This window comes from Podarcis filfolensis (assembly GCF_964270895.1).
Source record: "Podarcis filfolensis genome assembly, chromosome: W".
NCBI classification, from domain to species: domain Eukaryota; kingdom Metazoa; phylum Chordata; class Lepidosauria; order Squamata; family Lacertidae; genus Podarcis; species Podarcis filfolensis.
In genome coordinates, this window is record NC_139619.1 from 44,944 (window position 1) to 64,185 (window position 19,242).

Sequence of the window (19,242 nt, forward strand, 5' to 3'; positions counted from 1 at the left end):
ACAGAGCGTTATTATCATCTTTTTATGTAGATGGAAACCAAAACACCGTTTCGCTCCAGTTAGGAGTGATTCTGGTGCGCACCCAAAAAACACGAAGCTTATTCGTCTTCTTTCTACGCATATGGAAGCGAAAAGACGTTGTTTTCTTATTTTGGTCTCATTACATACACTATGCGATTTCTGCGTCTATGAGCATTAACACCATAGAACACGAAATTGGCCAAATCCAATATTTTTCTTTCTATGTAGATGGAACCCAAAACAACCAGTTTTGCTTATGACACTTCGCTTTGCTCTTTGTGGGTGAACGAACACCGAAAGAACAATCCAATTTTATATGTCCTCTTTCTTTTGAGATGGAACCAAAACACCTATCCTTGATTTAGGCTGAAAACAAACATTAAACTCTGATATTTTTGGTTGAATGTGCATTCCAATTCCAAAAACATCAATTTAAAATAAGCCCAATCAGAGCGTTATTATCATCTGTCAGGGCTGCCCAAGGTCCCAGCTCACAAAGCACCAACGCTGCTTCTTTGTTAAGTACAAAAGTCTTATTGAAGTTCAGTTTCACTTCCAGAGCCGCAGCGCGCAGCTCTACGTCTCAACTGTTAGACCGCTGATGCTCCGTCTGAGTCTCCTCCCCCCAGACACCAATTTAAGATTCTAGCCTTACTCCACCTCTTCCTCAGTTCCTTCCGCCTCTGATTACGCCTGGCCGTTGAGGTCTCGCCCTTTCTAGCCTCTTCTGACGCTGAGTCCCCTGAGCCTTCCCCCTCCCTCCGGCGGGATTTAGGAGCTGGTTCCCCATCCGGGTCTCCTGCTGTTCCCCACGCCTGTACATTTGAACTTGGCGCGCGCGCCCAGCCGGTAACTTTCCTCCTGACCGTTTCACTGCTGCTGCTGTCACTGCTTCCCCCTCTGGGGGGGCTAGCTGCAACTGACCTCCCCTCCGTTGGAGGCGTGGTCACCCTGACTCACTCTCTCTCCCCGCTGGAGGAGACGCTGGCCCTGACACATGTGACTCTTCCCCCCCACTACGCTCTGGTGGGGAAACTGGTCCCAATCCCCCACTGCTGCTTTGGGGTTCCCCTCTGTCTCCTTGTTTCTGGTGCGTCCCCCCTGGGACCCCCCTTGCCCTGACCATAGGCGCCCCCTTCTGGGAATCTTCTGATTCGCTGGAGAAGCTCATGGAATCTCTCGGGCCACTGTCATACTCCTCTACGCTGCCCTCGGATTCTTCCCCTTCGCTCTCCATTTCCTCTCTCCCCAGTGCTCCTGCTCCTGAGTCCCTGACATCCATCCCCCCCTCGAAGCCCCCCCTTCCCCCCTCCCCCACTTCGGGTGTGGGTTCCGGGTGCTCCAGTGCTGTGGGTGTGAGTGCGGGATACCATTCCTCCGGTTGAGTGTCCCACCAATAGGAGCGGTCTGTGGCAAACCCCGAGAGTGACCCCTCCGGGGAGCTTGTTTCCGGCGGCGTCCCTTCAGCTGATGAAAAACCCTGGAACGTACTGGCTGAAAGTGTGGGTGTGAAAAGCCAGTCGTCGAAATACTCTGCCGGCATAGGTCTGTGTGGGAAGAGTGCATGGAACTCGTCTTTGAGGTAGTGCTCCTCCACGGCATAGCATGGTACCCATCTGTTGGCGCTAGCTGGGGTACCTTCCCTGGCGAGGAAATACTCCACCCCCTCTTCTCCCCACCTCGAGTCCAAAATCTCCGTGACCTCGTTGAGTGGCGTCGCCCTCCGTGACCCCTCCCTCATTGGAGATTCGTTGAGTGGGTCTGGCGCGTTCCCTGGCGCCTGAAACCTGTGGGGTGCCCTGTAGGGTGTGAGCACTGACCTATGAAAGACTGGATGCATTCTGGAGCCCTCCGGGAGTGTCAACCGGAAGGCCACTGGGTTGACTTGTGCCGCGACCTGGTAAGGCCCCAGCTGCTTGTGTTTGAGCTTCCTCTTAGCTAACGTCCTGGCCGGCACTGCATGGGCCACTAACCAGACCCAGTCCCCCACCTGAATGTCTTCCCCAACTCTCCTGTGCTTGTCTGCCTGCATTTTGTAGGCGTGTTTCACCAGTTCCAAGTGCCTGCGGAGTTGCTCATGGACCTCCTGTAACTCTGCTGCTAAGTGCTCTGCTCCCCGTGGCTCCCCCACCCCCTCAGGCTCTAACCCCGGGAAGGTTCTGGGATGCCGCCCATTGTTGGCGAAGAACGGTGTCACCCCTGTAGACGCGTGCTTCGTGTTGTTGTAGGCAAACTCGGCCAGCGGTAAGTAGTCCACCCAGGTCGAGGGTTGTTGATTAGCATAGCATCGCAGGTACTGCTGCATGATGGCGTTGACCCTCTCCGCCTGTCCGTTGGTCTGCGGATGTCGTGCCGACGCTAAGTTGATCTTGACGTTCAGGATGCCCAGCAGCTTCTGCCAGAAGCTCGAGATGAATTGGCGACCCCGGTCGGACAGGATGGACCGCGGCAAGCCGTGCGCCTTGAACACGTGGTCTATGAACAGCTTGGCGGTCTGTTCCGCTGTGGCCACCTTCGCGCAAGGAATGAAGTGCGCCATCTTGGTGAACATGTCTACGACCACGAGCACCGCTGTTTTGCCTCGCGAGCTGGGCAGATCTGTGACAAAGTCCAGGGCCACTTTCTCCCACGGTTCGAGCGGCGTCTGTAGGGGTTCTAGTAGACCCGCCGGCTTCCTGTGTACTGGCTTAGCCCTTTGGCAGGTGTCACACCTGGAGACGTAATCCGCGACTTCTCCCCTCACCTTGGGCCACCAAAAGTCTCTGGTTACTAATTCCGCCATCTTGTCCTTGCCCAAGTGCCCAGCGCTGGGCGCGTCGTGTAGCTGCTGCAAGACTTTCGCGCGGAGGTCGTCTCCGGGCACGTAGAGAGCCCCTCTGCGGATGAGCAGTCCGTCTCGTATCTGGAACTCGTCGTCCTTCGCTGTGCGTTTTCGCACCTCCTCCATCTTGGATTGTGCGAACGAATCCGTCTGCAGCGCTCGACGCAGGTCCACGGCAGCTGAAGCGCACGCCCACGCTTTCGGTGCGAAAATGTGCTTGGCCGCCACCGGCGCCGCTTCCTCGACATACTGCGGCTTCCTGGATAGTGCATCCGCCATGACGTTGTTGTCTCCCGGGATGTGCACCTCTCCTCCAAGTAGCTTCCTGCCATCGACCGTGACGACGTTTAGGGGCATCGTGGCTGGCATGAGTGCTATGCGATGTTGCTTGATAAAGTCCACTCCTATAAAGTCTGCGTTGCTCCCAGAGTCAATGGTTATTGGTACTTGCATGGTGTGCCCAGTGGGCAACTGGAGCGATGCGGTGAGTTGCACCACTGGTTTGGGTGGGAGGGGGTCTGTGGGCTGTAAAATCTCTGGGGACTGCTTCACTGACTTGCCTGGTTGGGCCCCAGTGGCTCTGTTTCCAACCAGGCGTCTTCTTCCCCCTGCGGCTGCTTCGGCTGCTGACTTGTTCCCTTTACTGTTGCTGAGGCTGCAGTGTGCTTCTGGAGCCTCTGGGGACACTCTTTGGCCATGTGCTGAGCACTGTCGCAGATGTAGCACTTCCTGGTCCCTCTAGGAGCCTTCGCCTTGACTGCTCCCGGTGTTTGGGCTCTGCTGGCAGTCTGAGCCCTGGCACCACCAATCTCCATCGGCTCTTCTCCCCTTCCCAAAGGAGGCATGGACAGCGCCCGCCCCGCCTCTCTGGGAAAGAAAGGGGTTGTCCTGGCTGGGCTGCTTGCCTTACGTCCTTCCTCCCTGCTCCAAGGGCGTCCTTCCAGGCGCACACCAATCGCCAACGCTCTTTGGGCAACTTCTTGGGTACTTTGCGGTCGTTCCCCTCTTGCCAGCTCATCTTTCACCTCTCCACTTAGCCCCTCCCAGAACAGGTCTCTGACAGCAATAGAGTCCTTCTCCCAGCCCAGCACGTTCAATAAGGCAAAAAAGCGTGAGTGATACTGCCTCACCGTCGCTTTCCCTTGCTGTAGTCCATGCATTTCCCTCCGAGCAACATCTACATCTACCGTAGATTTAAAGCAAGCGTCCATAGCTTTGATAAATGCATCGGAATCTTTGAGGGCGGGGTCATTTTCGCGCCACAAATTCCGCAGCCACGCTTTTGCTTCCCCATGCAAATGAGTGATTATGAAGCCCACTTTCTCTTCCTCATCTCTAAAGTCCTTCCGAAGCAAATTGAGCGCGTAAACCACGTCAGCTCTGAAGTTAGGGTATTGCTGCAGGTTCCCATCGAAGTGGGCTACTAGGCTGCCCCCCCTCTTCCCGAGGCCAACTCCCTCCGGTTTGGGTCCTGGCAGCCCCTCTTTCCCCCAACGGTCCCACCTTGCCTGCAGATCCCGGCAGAGCGCTACTGCTTCTTCTTCTCTTTTCCTGGATGCTGCTATTTCTGCGTAAAGCGTCGTCACTGCTTCTTGCAGTTCTTTCACCTGGCTCTCTGTAGCCATCTTTGTCTATCTTCGTGAGCTTGCAAAACACCAAGTCTTGCCCCTCGCTGCACCAACTCACGCTGCGAGGTTTTTATAGGGGACGGAGCATACTGTCAGAGCTACCCTAGGTCCCAGCTCACAAAGGACCAACGCTGCTTCGTTGTTAAGTATAAAAGTCTTTATTGAAGTTCAGTTTCACTTCCAGAGCCGCAGCGCGCAGCCCCACGTCTAAAGTCTCAGACCACTGTTTCTGGTGCGTCCCCCCTGGGACCCCCCTTGCCCTGACCATAGGCGCCCCCTTCTGGGAATCTCCAGCGTAGAGGAGTATGACAGTGGCCCGAGAGATTCCATGAGCTTCTCCAGCGAATCAGAAGATTCCCAGAAGGGGGCGCCTATGGTCAGGGCAAGGGGGGTCCCAGGGGGGACGCACCAGAAACAAGGAGCCAGAGGGGAACCCCAAAGCAGCAGTGGAGGATCGGGACCAGTTTCCCCACCAGAGCGTAGTGGGGGGGAGGAGTCACATGTGTCAGGAGCAGTGTCTCCTCCAGAGAGGGAGTCAGGGCTGACCACGCCTCCAACGGAGGGGAGGTCAGTTGCAGCTAGCCCCCCCGATGGGGGAAGCAGTGACAGCAGCAGTGGAATGGTCAGGAGGAAAGCTGCTGGCTGGGCGCGCGCGCCAAGTTCAAATGTGCAGGCGCGCGGAACAGCAGGAGACCCGGATGGGGAACCAGCTCCTAAAGCCCGCCGGAGGGAGGGAGAAGGCTCAGGGGAATCAGCGGGAGAAGAGGCTAGAAAGGGCGGAACCCCGGCGGGCAGGCGGACCCAGAGGAGGAAGGAGCAGCGGAGAAGGTGGAGCAAGGCTAGAATCTTAAATTGGTGTCAAGGGGGAGGAGACTCAGACGGAGCATCAGTGGTCTGAGACTTTAGACGTGGGGCTGCGCGCTGCGGCTCTGGAAGTGAAACTGAACTTCAATAAAGACTTTTATACTTAACAACGAAGCAGCGTTGGTCCTTTGTGAGCTGGGACCTAGGGTAGCTCTGACACAAGCGTCCATAGCTTTGATAAACGCGTCAGCATCTCGGAGGACTGGATCATTTTTGCGCCACAAATTCCGCAGCCACGCTTTAGCTTCCCCATGCAGATGAGTAATCATGAATCCCACTTTCTCTTCCTCATCTCTAAAGTCTTTCCGAAGCAAATTGAGCGCGTAAACTATGTTGGCTCTGAAGTTAGGGTACTGCTGCAGGTTCCCGTCGAAGTGGGCTACTATGATGCCCCCCCTCTTCCCGAGGCCAACTCCCTCCGGCTTGGGTCCTGGCAGCCCCTCCTTGCCCAAACGTTCCCATCTGGTCTGCAGATCCCGGCAGAGCGCTACTGCTTCGTCTTCTCTTTTTCTGGATGCCTCTACTCCTGCATACAGCCTCGTGACTGCACTTTGCAGTTCTTTCACCTGGTCCTCTGTAGTCATCTTTGCTAATCTTCGTGAGCTCGCAAAACGCCAAGTCTTGCCCCTCGCTGCACCAACTCACGCTGCGAGGGTTAATTCAGACGAGATGGAGCATACTGTCAGAGCTGCCCAAGGTCCCAGCTCACAAAGGACCAACGCTGCTTCGTTGTTAGGTACAAAGTCTTTATTGAAGTTCAGTTTCACTTCCAGAGCCGCAGCGCACAGCTCTACGTCTCAACTGTTAGACCGCTGATGCTCCGTCTGAGTCTCCTCCCCCCTGACACCAACTTAAGATTCTAGCCTTACTCCACCTCTTCCTCAGTTCCTTCCGCCTCTGGTTCCGCCTGGCCGTTGGGGTCTCGCCCTTTCTAGCCTCTTCTGACGCTGAGTCCCCTGAGCCTTCCCCCTCCCTCCGGCGGGCTTTAGGAGCTGGTTCCCCATCCGGGTCTCCTGCTGTTCCCCGCGCCTGTACATTTGAACTTGGCGCGCGCGCCCAGCCGGTAACTTTTCTCCTGACCGTTTCACTGCTGCTGCTGTCACTGCTTCCCCCTCTGGGGGGGGCTAGCTGCAACTGACCTCCCCTCCGTTGGAGGCGTGGTCAGCCCTGACTCACTCTCTCTCCCCGCTGGAGGAGACGCTGGCCCTGACACATGTGACTCTTCCCCCCCACTACGCTCTGGTGGGGAAACTGGTCCCAATCCCCCACTGCTGCTTTGGGGTTCCCCTTCGCTCTCCATTTCCTCTCTCCACAGTGCTCCTGCTCCTGAGTCCCTGACAGCGGTGTTTGCTGTTCCACCTCTCCTCCCAGTATCTTCCTTCCATCGACCGTGACGACGTTTAGGGGCATCGTGGCTGGCAGGAGTGCTATGCGATGTTGCTTGATGAAGTCCACTCCTACAAAGTCTGCGTTGCTCCCAGAGTCGATGGTGATTGGGGCTTCCAGCGTGAGCCCATTGGGCAGCTGGAGTGATGCGGTGAGTTGCACCACTGGTTTGGGTGGGAGGGGATCTGTGGGCTGTAAAATCTCAGGGGACTGCTTCACTGACTCGCCTGGCTGGGCCCCAGTGGTTCTGTTTCCAACCAGGCTTCTTCTTCCCCCTGCAGCTGTTCTTGCTGCTGAACTGCTGCCCTTACTGCAGCTGAGGCTGCAGTGTGCTTCCAGATCCTCTGGGGACACTCTTTGGCCATGTGCTGTGCACTGTCGCAGATGTAACACTTCCTGCTCCCTCTAGGAGTCTTCGCCTTGACTGCTCCCGGTGTTTGGGCTCTGTTTGCTGTCTGAGCCCTAGCACCGCCTATCTCCATCGGCTCTTCTCCCCTCCCCAGTGGAGGCGTGGATAACGCGCGCCCTGTCTCTTTGGGTAGGAAGGGAGTTGTTCTGGAGACACTGGCCCTGACACATGTGACTCTTCCCCCCCACTACGCTCTGGTGGGGAAACTGGTCCCAATCCCCCACTGCTGCTTTGGGGTTCCCCTCTGTCTCCTTGTTTCTGGTGCGTCCCCCCTGGGACCCCCCTTGCCCTGACCATAGGCGCCCCCTTCTGGGAATCTCCTGATTCGCTGGAGAAGCTCATGGAATCTCTCGGGCCACTGTCGTACTCCCCTACGCTTCCCTCAGATTCTTCCCCTTCGCTCTCCATTTCCTCTCTCCACAGTGCTCCTGCTCTCTGAGTCCCAGAATCACTCCTAACAGAAACAAAACGGTGTTTTGGTTTCCATCTACATAAAACGATGATAATAACGCTCTGATTGGTCTTATTTAAAATTGGGGTTTTGGGGGTTCGAATGCACATTCACCAAAAAATCGCAGAGTGAAATCTTTGTTATCAGCCGCAATCTAGCATAGGTGTTTTGGTTCCATCTCAATAGAAAGAGGACATATAAGCTTGGATTGTTCTTTCGGTGTTCGTTCACCCACAAATAGCAAAGCGAAGTGTAATAAGCTTAAACAAAGCAAAACAGGTTGTTTTGGGTTTCATCTACAAAGAAAGAAAAATCTTGCATTTCGCTTATTTCGTGTTCTATGGTGTTAATGCTCATAGACGCAGAAATCGCATAGTGTATGTAACGAGACCAAAATAACAAAACAACGTCTTTTCGCTTCCATATGCATAGAAAGAAGACGAATAAGCTTTGATTGGGCTTATTTCAATTCGCGTGGTGTTTTTTGGGTGCGCACCAGAATCACTCCTAACAGAAGCAAAACGGTGTTTTGGTTTCCATCTACATAAAACGATGATAATAACGCTCTGATTGGGCTTATTTTAAATTGATGTTTTTGGAGTTGGAATGCACATTCAACCAAAAATAGCAGAGTTTAATGTTTGTTTTCAGCCTAAATCAAGGATTGGTGTTTTGGTTCCATCTCAAAAGAAAGAGGACATATAAGATTGGATTGTTCTTTCGGTGTTCGTTCACCCACAAATAGCAAAGCGAAGTGTAATAAGCTTAAACAAAGCAAAACAGGTTGATTTGGGTTCCATCTACATACAAAGAAGAACCTTGAATTGCCCTAATTTCTTGTACTATGGTGTTAATGCTCATAGACCCAGATATCGCATAGTGTATGTAATGAGACCAAAATAACAAAACACCTTCTAATCGCTTCCATATGCGCAGAAAGAAGACGAATAAGCTTTGATTGGGCTTATTTAAATTCGCATGGTGTTTTTTGGGTGCGCACCAGAATCACTCCTAACAGAAGCAAAACAGTGTTTTGGTTTCCATCTACATAAAAAGATGATAATAACGCTCTGATTGGGCTTATTTAAAATTGGGGTTTTCGTGGTTAGAATGCACATTCACCGAAAAATCGCAGAGTGAAATCTTTGTTGTGGTTCGAGGACCCGACCCCCGCAATGTGAAATGAAAACACAAGGACACGAGATTTCAGGTTAATGGGCAAGAAAAGGCCACAACTTTATTGATTACAGTAGTGAGTAGGTATTGGCTTAGGCATTGGATGTCTGAACCAAGGGGGTGTTTATTCACCAGTAGGTGGAGCCTGTTGATGCTCATCCAACTATAGGCTCTCCCCTGATGTCACCGAGGGTCGTGCCATGGCCTCCCGCCAAGCAGGCATTGGACAGAATACATGACCGCCAGATTCCTTTAATGGAATACCCAAAATATTGAAGGCATAGGCGATGGCCACACCTACCTCTTCGATTCCACAACACATTTATCCAATGCCTAACCTACCCACCAATACCACGAAAGTTGTGACGATTGCTACGAGGTAGGCGAAAAAACCAAAAAGCCTAATGCCAAATGGAAAAATTCCTACCAGGCCCCCTGGACAACCAGGGCGACCAACCTAAGGTCCATAGCAAGGCCAAGGAAATTTAAGACCCTGAGCTCAAGGGAGTGGAGGGTAGGTGACTCGCGTCGGGACGAAGGAGAATGAGGCCAAGAAAGGGCTGGCGCCGCAGCATTTAGGATGCTGACCTCGCCCCCCCGGAGGCACCCGGTTGGATGCCTACCGGTGGGGGTGGGCGCCAGCCCGGTGAGTGGGGGAGGCGGGGCTCGAGCTCCCGCCCACTCCCACTCCCCTCCCTTCCAGGGAGGAGAGTCCTTGTGGTTCGAGGACCCGACCCCCGCGATGTGAAATGAAAACACAAGGACACGAGATTTAAGGTTAATGGGCAAGAAAAGGCCACAACTTTATTGATTACAGTAGTGAGAAGGTATTGGCTTAGGCATTGGATGTCTGAACCAAGGGGGGGTTTATTCACCAGTAGGTGGAGCCTGTTGATGCTCATCCAACTATAGGCTCTCCCCTGATGTCACCGAGGGTCGTGCCATGGCCTCCCGCCAAGCAGGCATCGGACAGAATACACGACCGCCAGATTCCTTTAACGGAATACCCAAAATATTGAAGGCATAGGCGATGGCCACACCTACCTCTTCGATTCCACAACACATTTATCCAATGCCTAACCGCCACCCGAGCCCGAAGGGCTCGCCGCCAATACCCTCACAGCTGCAACCAATCCCTGATGCTGCTGATGGCGCTATCTAGCCAAATGTCATTCCCCAGGTCTGAGAGATGGACCCCGTCATTCCGAAACAAGGTCTGGTCGCCAATCCGGATATGGTCATGATAAATGACTCGGCCATTCATAAAGCGCACCTGAGTCCCTGACAGCACCCAACGGGCCACTGCCCGATTTACGCGTTTCCTGGTTTTTTCAATGGCCATACAGCTCTGCGCACCGCGCCACGCAATTCTCTTCAGGAAGGAGGACCAGAACACCGTTGTTCCGGGACACAAGGTAGCAATCGCATCCAAGTCTCTTTTTATGTGCCACGACAGGTCCGCACTTCGTATGTTAGCCAGGTCATTTTCCCCTAATTGAATGAGAAGGATGTCGGGAAAGCCGAACGCGGCTACTTTCTCCATCAGCAACGGCATGAGTTCCTCCCAACGCATGCCTCGTCTCGAAAACCAGGAAACACGAACTCCAGGTGGTAAGCCAAGGTTAGGCGTGAGACCGCGGCTGACCGCCCGCGCGCGGGCCCAATGGACTATACTGTGGCCACAGATCCACACGCTTCTCCTGAGCATGGCTGAGGATGAAAAGAAGAAAACCGGGTAAGTAGGATAATGTAGTAGGGCGCAATCTAGCGAATATAGCCTTTATAGGCATTGGACTTCCACCGGCCCATTTCCTTAATCCTATCCGCAGTCAGACCCAACCGCGCCGCTGTTGTTGCGGCGCCAATCCTAAATGAGTGTGCAGCATAGTCCTGGGAGGATAAACCACAAGCATCAATAGCTTTGCGAAGCACCCTAGTGAATTGAAGCCTTAATAAGGGAGAACCAACTTCGTGAACCAGAAGCGGACCGGGGCCGAGCGGTCTAAGGTAGAGGTACCGCCTGGTGTCTTTTACCGGGCAGGGGCCCTGCTGCTGTGACGCTGTAAGCTTAACTAAAGCTCCCCTACCCGCCTGATCCGTTTTGGATTGCCGTATCCGCACCGTCAAGCTAGATTCGGTCAACTGCACGTCCTCCATAAGGAGGCCGCGCATTAAACCGCTTGCACCAACCTCGACCACAACTTCGCCAACTCTCAGCGCGCCAAAAAAGGCGATAGCATACGCTGCGGAAAAGAGACGAGCCTCAAACCTGGTCCAACATATTGACCTAAGCTTTGTGCGTATCTGACATAGCAACCCATAAGAGATTGGCTTACGGCACTTAACCCTGGGGGGTTGCAACCTGCCCCAACCCTCAATAGCTCTGCGGACCAAGAAGTCGCAACACGGATCGGAGGAAAAAGTAGCTTTAGCAAAGAAGGTGATGGTGGCTACATGTATCTTTAAGGTTTTGGGGGCCCGACCCAAATTGTCTAGGTGGGAAAGGTATCGCAGAACGTCGTCAGTGGTGGGTGGCACCCTATGTGAAAGCCCAGAAACCCCAGACCTGAAGTTCAGGAAGTCGCACCAGGCCTTCTTGTAAGACCTGAGGGTGGAAGGCGCGACGGACGCTAATACTCCCTTAATCACTTTGCGTCTCCAATGTTCCACAGGTGCTCTGGAAAGGGTTCGGGCAACGGTTGTGCTCCAGGTGCCAGCGACCGGAAGCGAGACATCTGAAAGCGAGACAAAGCATTGGCTATGTCATTCTTGATCCCTTGCACAAATTTGGCTGAAAAAATTATGTTGTACTCAAGGCACCGAAGAACGAACGCCCGCAGCAGGGAGGAAACCCTAGCAGATCGAGATGACTGCCTAGCTAGGATGTTCACCACCGCCTGGTTGTCAGTTCTGAAGCACACCCGGCGATTTTGGAACTCCTCCGTCCAGATGTGTACGGCAACTACTATTGGAAAAAACTCGAGAAAAGTGAGATCCCGCGTGATGGCCTCACCCTGCCACCCAGCTGGCCATCGCTGAGCGCACCATCGACCTTTGAAGTAAACGCCAAAACCCAGGGACCCTGCCGCATCCGACTGGACCTGGAAATCTGAGGACAAGTTAAGAACATCCTGCCATAAGGATACCCCATTGTAGTGATCCAGGAATGTTAACCAGACCTCTAGATCCGCCTTAACTGATTTGGGTAGCCGGACCCTGTGGTGTGGATGTTTGAGTCCTATTGAGAGCCTGGCCAAGCGGGCACAGAAGGGGCGCCCGGGGGAGACCACCCTGCACGCAAAGTTAAAGTGACCCAAAAGGGATTGAATTTGCCTAAGAGTGATCTTTCGTAGTGTAAGGGTAATCTGAATTACCTCCTTAACGGCATCAATCTTCTCCCTAGGTAGGCGGGATGATTGTGCAATTGTGTCCAACTCGATGCCCAAGTACGTGAGGCATGTAGCGGGGCCCTCGGTTTTATCTGCTGCGAGGGGGACACCCAGTTCCTGTGCTAAATCTGAAAAGGCCCCAAGCAAGGAGGCGCATTCCCCGGTGTCGGACTTCCCCACTGTCAGGGGCTCAGGAGCAGGAGCACTGGGGATAGAGGAAATGGAGAGCGAAGGGGAAGAATCCGAGGGCAGCGTAGGGGAGTATGACAGTGGCCCGAGAGATTCCATGAGCTTCTCCAGCGAATCAGAAGATTCCCAGAAGGGGGTGCCGACGGTCAGGGCAAGGGGGGTCCCAGGGGGGACGCACCAGAAACAAGGAGCCAGAGGGGAACCCCAAAGCAGCAGCGGGGGATCAGAACCAATTTCCCCACCAGAGCGTGGGGGGGGAAGAGTCACATGTGTCAGGGCCAGCGTCTCCTCCAGCGGGGAGAGAAAGTGAGTCAGGGCTGACCACGCCTCCAACGGAGGGGAGGTCAGTTGCAGCTAGCCCCCCCAGAGGGGGAAGCAGTGACAGCAGCAGTGAAAGGGTCAGGAGGAAAGTTAAGGGCTGGCCGCGCGCGCCAAGTTCAAATGTACAGGCGCGGGGAACAGCATGAGACCCGGATGGGGAACCAGCTCCTAAAGCCCGCCGGAGGGAGGGGGAAGGCTCAGGGGACTCAGCGTCAGAAGAGTCTAGAAAGGGCGAGACCCCAACGGACAGGCGGAACCAGAGGCGGAAGGAACAGAGGAAGAGGTGGAGTAAGGCTAGAGTCTTAAATTGGTGTCTGGGGGGAGGAGACTCAGACGGAGCATAAGCGGTCTGACAGTTGAGACGTAGAGCTGCGCGCTGCGGCTCTGGAAGTGAAACTGAACTTCAATAAAGACTTTGTACCTAACAACGAAGCAGCGTTGGTCCTTTGTGAGCTGGGACCTTGGGCAGCTCTGACAGTATGCTCCGTCTCGTCTGAATTAACCCTCTCAGCGTGAGTTGGTGCAGCGAGGGGCAAGACTTGGCGTTTTGCGAGCTCACGAAGATTAGCAAAGATGACTACAGAGGACCAGGTGAAAGAACTGCAAAGCGCAGTCACGAGGCTGTATGCTGAAGTAGAGACATCCAGAAAAAGAGAAGACGAAGCAGTAGCGCTCTGCCGGGATCTGCAGACCAGGTGGGAACGTTTGGGCAAGGAGGGGCTGCCAGGACCCAAGCCGGAGGGAGTTGGCCTCGGGAAGAGGGGGGGCAGCATAGTAGCCCACTTCGACGGGAACCTGCAGCAGTACCCTAACTTCAGAGCCGACATAGTTTACGCGCTCAATTTGCTTCGGAAAGACTTTAGAGATGAGGAAGAGAAAGTGGGATTCATAATTACTCATCTGCATGGGGAAGCTAAAGCGTGGCTGCGGAATTTGTGGCGCGAAAATGATCGAGTCCTCCGAGATGCTGACGCGTTTATCAAAGCTATGGACGCTTGTTTTAAATCAACGGTAGATGTGGATGTGGCTCGGAGGGAAATGCATGGGCTGCAGCAAGGGAAAGCCACGGTGAGGCAATATCACTCACGATTTTTTGCGTTAGTGAACGTGCTCGGGTGGGAGAAAGACTCCATTGCCGTGAGGGATCTGTTCTGGGAGGGACTGAATGGGGCCGTAAAAGATGAGCTGGCAAGAGGAGAAAGACCTAAAAGCACCACAGAGGTCGTCCAAAGAGCCCTTGCGATAGGAGTGCGCCTGGAAGACCGCCCTTGGAGCAGAGAGGAGGGGCGCAGGGCGAACACTCCAGCCAGAACAACTCCCTTCCTACCCAAAGAGACTGGGCGCGCGTTAGCCACGCCTCCACTGGGGAGGGGAGAAGAGCCGATGGAGATAGGTGGTGCTAGGGCTCAGACAGCAAACAGAGCCCAAACACCGGGAGCAGTCAAGGCGAAGACTCCTAGAGGGAGCAGGAATTGTTACATCTGCGACAGTGCACAGCACATGGCCAAAGAGTGTCCCCAGAGGATGCGGAAGCACACTGCAGCATTTCAGCAGCAAGGACAACTGCAGGGGGAAGAAGAAGCCTGGTTGGAAACAGAACCACTGGGGCCCAGCCAGGCGAGTCAGTGAAGCAGTCCCCAGAGATTTTACAGCCCACAGATCCCCTCCCACCCAAACCAGTGGTGCAACTCACCGCATCACTCCAGCTGCCCAATGAGCTCACCCTGGAAGTCCCAATCACCATCGACTCTGGGAGCAACGCAGACTTTGTAGGAGTGGACTTCATCAAGCAACATCGCATAGCACTCCTGCCAGCCACGATGCCCCTAAACGTAGTCACGGTCGATGGCAGGAAGCTACTGGGAGGAGAGGTGATACAGCAAACACCGCCTATGGTAATGCAAATTGGAAACCACCGCGAAGTCATCAGCTTCAACGTCACCCACCTGTCGGACATGCCCATAGTGTTGGGCATGAGTTGGCTGGATAGGCACAGCCCGGCATTAGCATGGTACCAGCGGCAATTAACCTTCTGCTCTTCCTACTGCGCAGAACACTGCATCCGGACTGGCCAGGCAGAGGAGGGGCAAGAGGATGAACCGCAGCTACACCTAGGCATGGTGCAAGCGGTACCCAACAAGTACAAGGAGTTTTTGGAGGTCTTCTGCGAGAGGGAAGCGGATAAGCTGCCGCCCCACAGGCCCTACGACTGCAAGATTGACCTCCTGCCGGGGGCGACGCTGCCGACTGGAAAACTGTATTCCATGTCTGAGGACAAACTGCAAGAACTCAGGGAGTTCATAGATCACAACTTGAAGCGGGGATTCATCCAAGAATCCAAAGCAGTAGGGGGCAGTCCCGTGTTTTTCGTGAAGAAGAAGAAGACGCCCCAACGCAGGCTCGTAGTTGATTATAGAATCATCAATTCCAGGACGAAGCCCACAGCATTCCCCATGCCCAAGATCGACGACCTGCTCGCGACGGTGAGGAAGGGACGACTCTTCACCAAGTTGGATCTACGAGGGCCGTACAACCTTATACGCATGCGGGAGGGCGATGAGTGGAAGACGGCCATGTTTACACCTTTAGGCACCTATGAATATCGCGTAATGCCGTTTGGTCTACAAAATGGCTCCCATACATTCCAAGCTTTCATGCATCACGTATTAGCGGGACTCCTCTACAAGAAGTGCGTCTGCTTCCTGGACGACATCCTGATCTTTTCGGAATCGCAGGAGGCTCACGAGGGGGACGTCAAGGAGGTCCTGCAGAGGCTACGGGAGCACAGACTTTACGCCAAACTAGAGAAGTGCCAGTTCGACATGACTGAGGTGGATTTCCTGGGCTACAAGCTGTCCGACAAGGGACTCGCCATGGACAGCGCCAAGGTCCGCGCAGTGTTGGACTGGAAGAGCCCGCGCAATCGGAAGGAGGTCCAGAAGTTCGTCGGCTTCGCCAACTTTTATCGCAAGTTCATCAAGGGGTTCGCGAAGGAGACGGCGGCCATCACGGACACACTCAGCTCCAAGAAGAAGAAGTTCACCTGGACGGACCAGGCGGAGCAGTCCTTTCGGAGACTCAAGCATCTCTTCGCGTCCGAAGAACAGCTGCTACACGTAAACCCCATCAAACCAATGAGGGTTGAGACGGACGCCTCAGAAAGAGCAGTGGGGGCGGTCCTGTTGCAGCAAGATCCGCAAGGGAACTGGAGACCGTGCGCGTTCTACTCCAGGAAACTCAGCAAGTCGGAACAGAACTACACCATCTGGGACAGGGAGTTGCTGGCCATTCATGCAGCCTTCAAGGCATGGCGGCACTTCCTTGTCGGAGCCAGACATACAGTGCAAGTGCGCATGGACCATAAGAACCTGGAGTACTGGCGCACGGCGTGGTTCCTGAACCAGAGACACATCCGCTGGGCGGAGTTCTTTGCGGATTTCGATTTCCGGATTGAATACGTCCCGGGTGACACCAACGTCATGGCGGATGCACTATCCAGGAAGCCGCAGTATCTCGAGGAAGCGGCACCGGTGGCGGCCAAACACATTTTCGCACCGAAAGCGTGGGCGTGCGCTTCAGCCGCCGTGGACCTGGACGCGGTGCGTCGAGCGCTGCAGACGGATTCGTTCGCACAATCCAAGATGGAGGAGGTGCGAAGAGGCACAGCGAAGGACGACGAGTTCCAGATACGAGACGGACTGCTCATCCACAAAGGGGCTCTCTACGTACCCGGAGACGACCTCCGCACGAAAGTCCTGCAGCAGTTACACAACGCGCCCAGCGCTGGGCACTTCGGCAAGGACAAGACGGCGGAATTAGTAACCAGAGACTTTTGGTGGCCCAAGGTGAGGGGAGAAGTCGCGGATTACGTCTCCAGGTGTGACACCTGCCAAAGGGCCAAGCCAGTACACAGGAAGCCGGCGGGTCTGCTAGAACCCCTACAGACGCCGTTCGAACCGTGGGAGAGAATGGCCCTGGACTTTGTCACAGATCTGCCCAGCTCGCGAGGCAAGACAGCCGTACTCGTGGTGGTAGACATGTTCACCAAGATGGCGCACTTCATTCCTTGCGCGAAGGTGGCCACAGCGGAACAGACCGCCAAGCTGTTCATAGACCACGTGTTCAAGGCTCACGGCTTGCTGCGGTCCATCCTGTCCGACCGGGGTCGCCAATTCGTCTCGAGCTTCTGGCGGAAGCTGCTGGGCATCCTGAACGTCAAGATCAACTTAGCGTCGGCACGACACCCGCAGAGCAACGGAAAAGTGGAGAGGGTCAACGCCATCATGCAGCAGTACCTGCGATGCTACGCCAATCAACAACCCTCGACCTGGGTGGACTACCTACCGCTGGCCGAGTTTGCCTACAACAACACGAAGCACGGGTCTACAGGAGTGACACCGTTCTTCGCCAATAATGGGCGGCATCCCAGAACCTTCCCGGGGTTGGAGACAAGGGGGGAGGGGGAGCCAAGGGGAGCAGAGCACTTAGCAGCAGAGTTACAGGAGGTCCACGAGCAACTCCGAAGGCAATTGGAACTGGTGAAACACGCCTACAAAATGCAGGCAGACAAGCACAGGAGAGTCGGGGAGGACATCCAGGTGGGGGACTGGGTCTGGTTAGCAGCCCAGGCAATGCCGGCCAGGACGCTAGCTAAGAGGAAGCTCAAACACAAGCAGCTGGGGCCTTACCAGGTCGCGGCGCAAATCAATCCAGTGGCCTTCCGGTTGACACTCCCGGAGGGCTCCAGAATGCACCCAGTCTTTCATAGGTCAGTGCTCACACCCTACAGGGCACCCCACAGGTTTCAGGCACCAGGGAACGCGCCAGACCCACTCAACGAATCTCCAATGAGGGATGGGTCACGGAGGGCGACGCCACTCAACGAGGTCACGGAGATTTTGGACTCGAAGTGGGGAGAAGAGGGGGTGGAGTATCTCCTCGCCAGGGAAGGCACCCCAGCCAGCGCCAACAGATGGGTACCGTGCTATGCCGTGGAGGAGCACTACCTCAAAGACGAGTTCCACGCACTCTTCCCACACAGACCTATGCCGGCAGAGTATTTCGACGACTGGCTTTTCACACCCACACTTTCAGCCAGCACGTTCCAGGGTTTTTCATCAGCTGAGCAGACTACGCCGGAAACAAGCTCCCCGGAGGGGTCTTTCTCGGGGTTTGACACAGACCGCTCCTATTGGTGGGACACTCAACCGGAGGTGGGGTGGCGCAGGGAGCTGCTGAAGGGACCTTTACACGCAGTCTCACCAGAGGTACCCGGGGGAGGGGAGGACATGGACGTGTTGGGGGAGGATCCTGGATTCGAGCACAACAGCAGAGAGATGGAAGCAGAAGAAATCGACGTCAACGAGCCCGTTGCGGTCTGGCCAGATCCAGCGGACCGGCTGCACACCAAGGGGGAAGAATGGTATCCCACACTCACACCCACAGCACTGGTGCACCCGGAACCCACACCCGAAGAGGGGGAGGGGGGAAGGGGGGGCTTCGAGGGGGGATGGATGTCAGGGAATCAGGAGCAGGAGCACTGGGGAGAGAGGAATTGGAGAGCGAAGGGGAAGAATCCGAGGGCAGCGTAGGGGAGTATGACAGTGGCCCGAGAGATTCCATGAGCTTCTCCAGCGAATCAGAAGATTCCCAGAAGGGGGCTCCGATGGTCAGGGCAAGGGGGGTCCCAGGGGGGACGCACCAGAAACAAGGAGCCAGAGGGGAACCCCAAAGCAGCAGTGGAGGATCGGGACCAGTTTCCCCACCAGAGCGTAGTGGGGGGGAAGAGTCACATGTGTCAGGGCCAGCGTCTCCTCCGGAGGGGAGGGAGAGTAAGTCAGGGCTGACCACGCCTCCATCGGAGAGTGGGGGAATGGAGGGGAGGTCAGTTGCAGCTAGCCCACCCGAAGGGGGAAGCAGTGACAGCAGCAGTGAAACGGTTAGGAGGAAAACTGCTGGCTGGGCGCGCGCGCCAAGTTCAAATGTACAGGCGCGCGGGACAGCAGGAGACCCGGATGGGGAACCAGCTCCTAAAGCCCGCCGGAGGGAGGGAGAAGGCTCAGGGGAATCAGCGTCAGAAGAGGCTAGGAAGGGCCAGACCCCGGCGGGCAGGCGGACCCAGAGGAGGAAGGAGCAGCGGAAAAGGTGGAGCAAGGCGAGGGTCTTAAATTGGTGTACAGCGGGAGGAGATTCAGAAGGGTCATCAGCGGTCTGACAGTTGAGACGTGGGGCTGCGCGCTGCGGCTCTGGAAGTGAAACGGAACTTCAATGAAGACTTTTGTATTTAACAACAAAGCAGCGTTGGTCCTTTGTGAGCTGGGACCTTGGGCAGCCCTGACACCTGTACTCCAAGAAACAGGCACAAACTGTCAAAGTTGCCTTGCAACTCTTTAAAATGAAAGTCCTCCCTCTTCTGCTGGTGGGCATTGCTTTGGGCTCACGTAGGGACTTTGAAAAATTGGAATCTATCCAAACCCAATTCCTCAGGGCCATACTCAGGATCCCCCCCTCTGTGGCAGGCGCGATCATGAGATTGGAAACCGGTTGTCAAGCCTTTAGGTATGTGGCCCTGAAAGCGAAGTTATGGC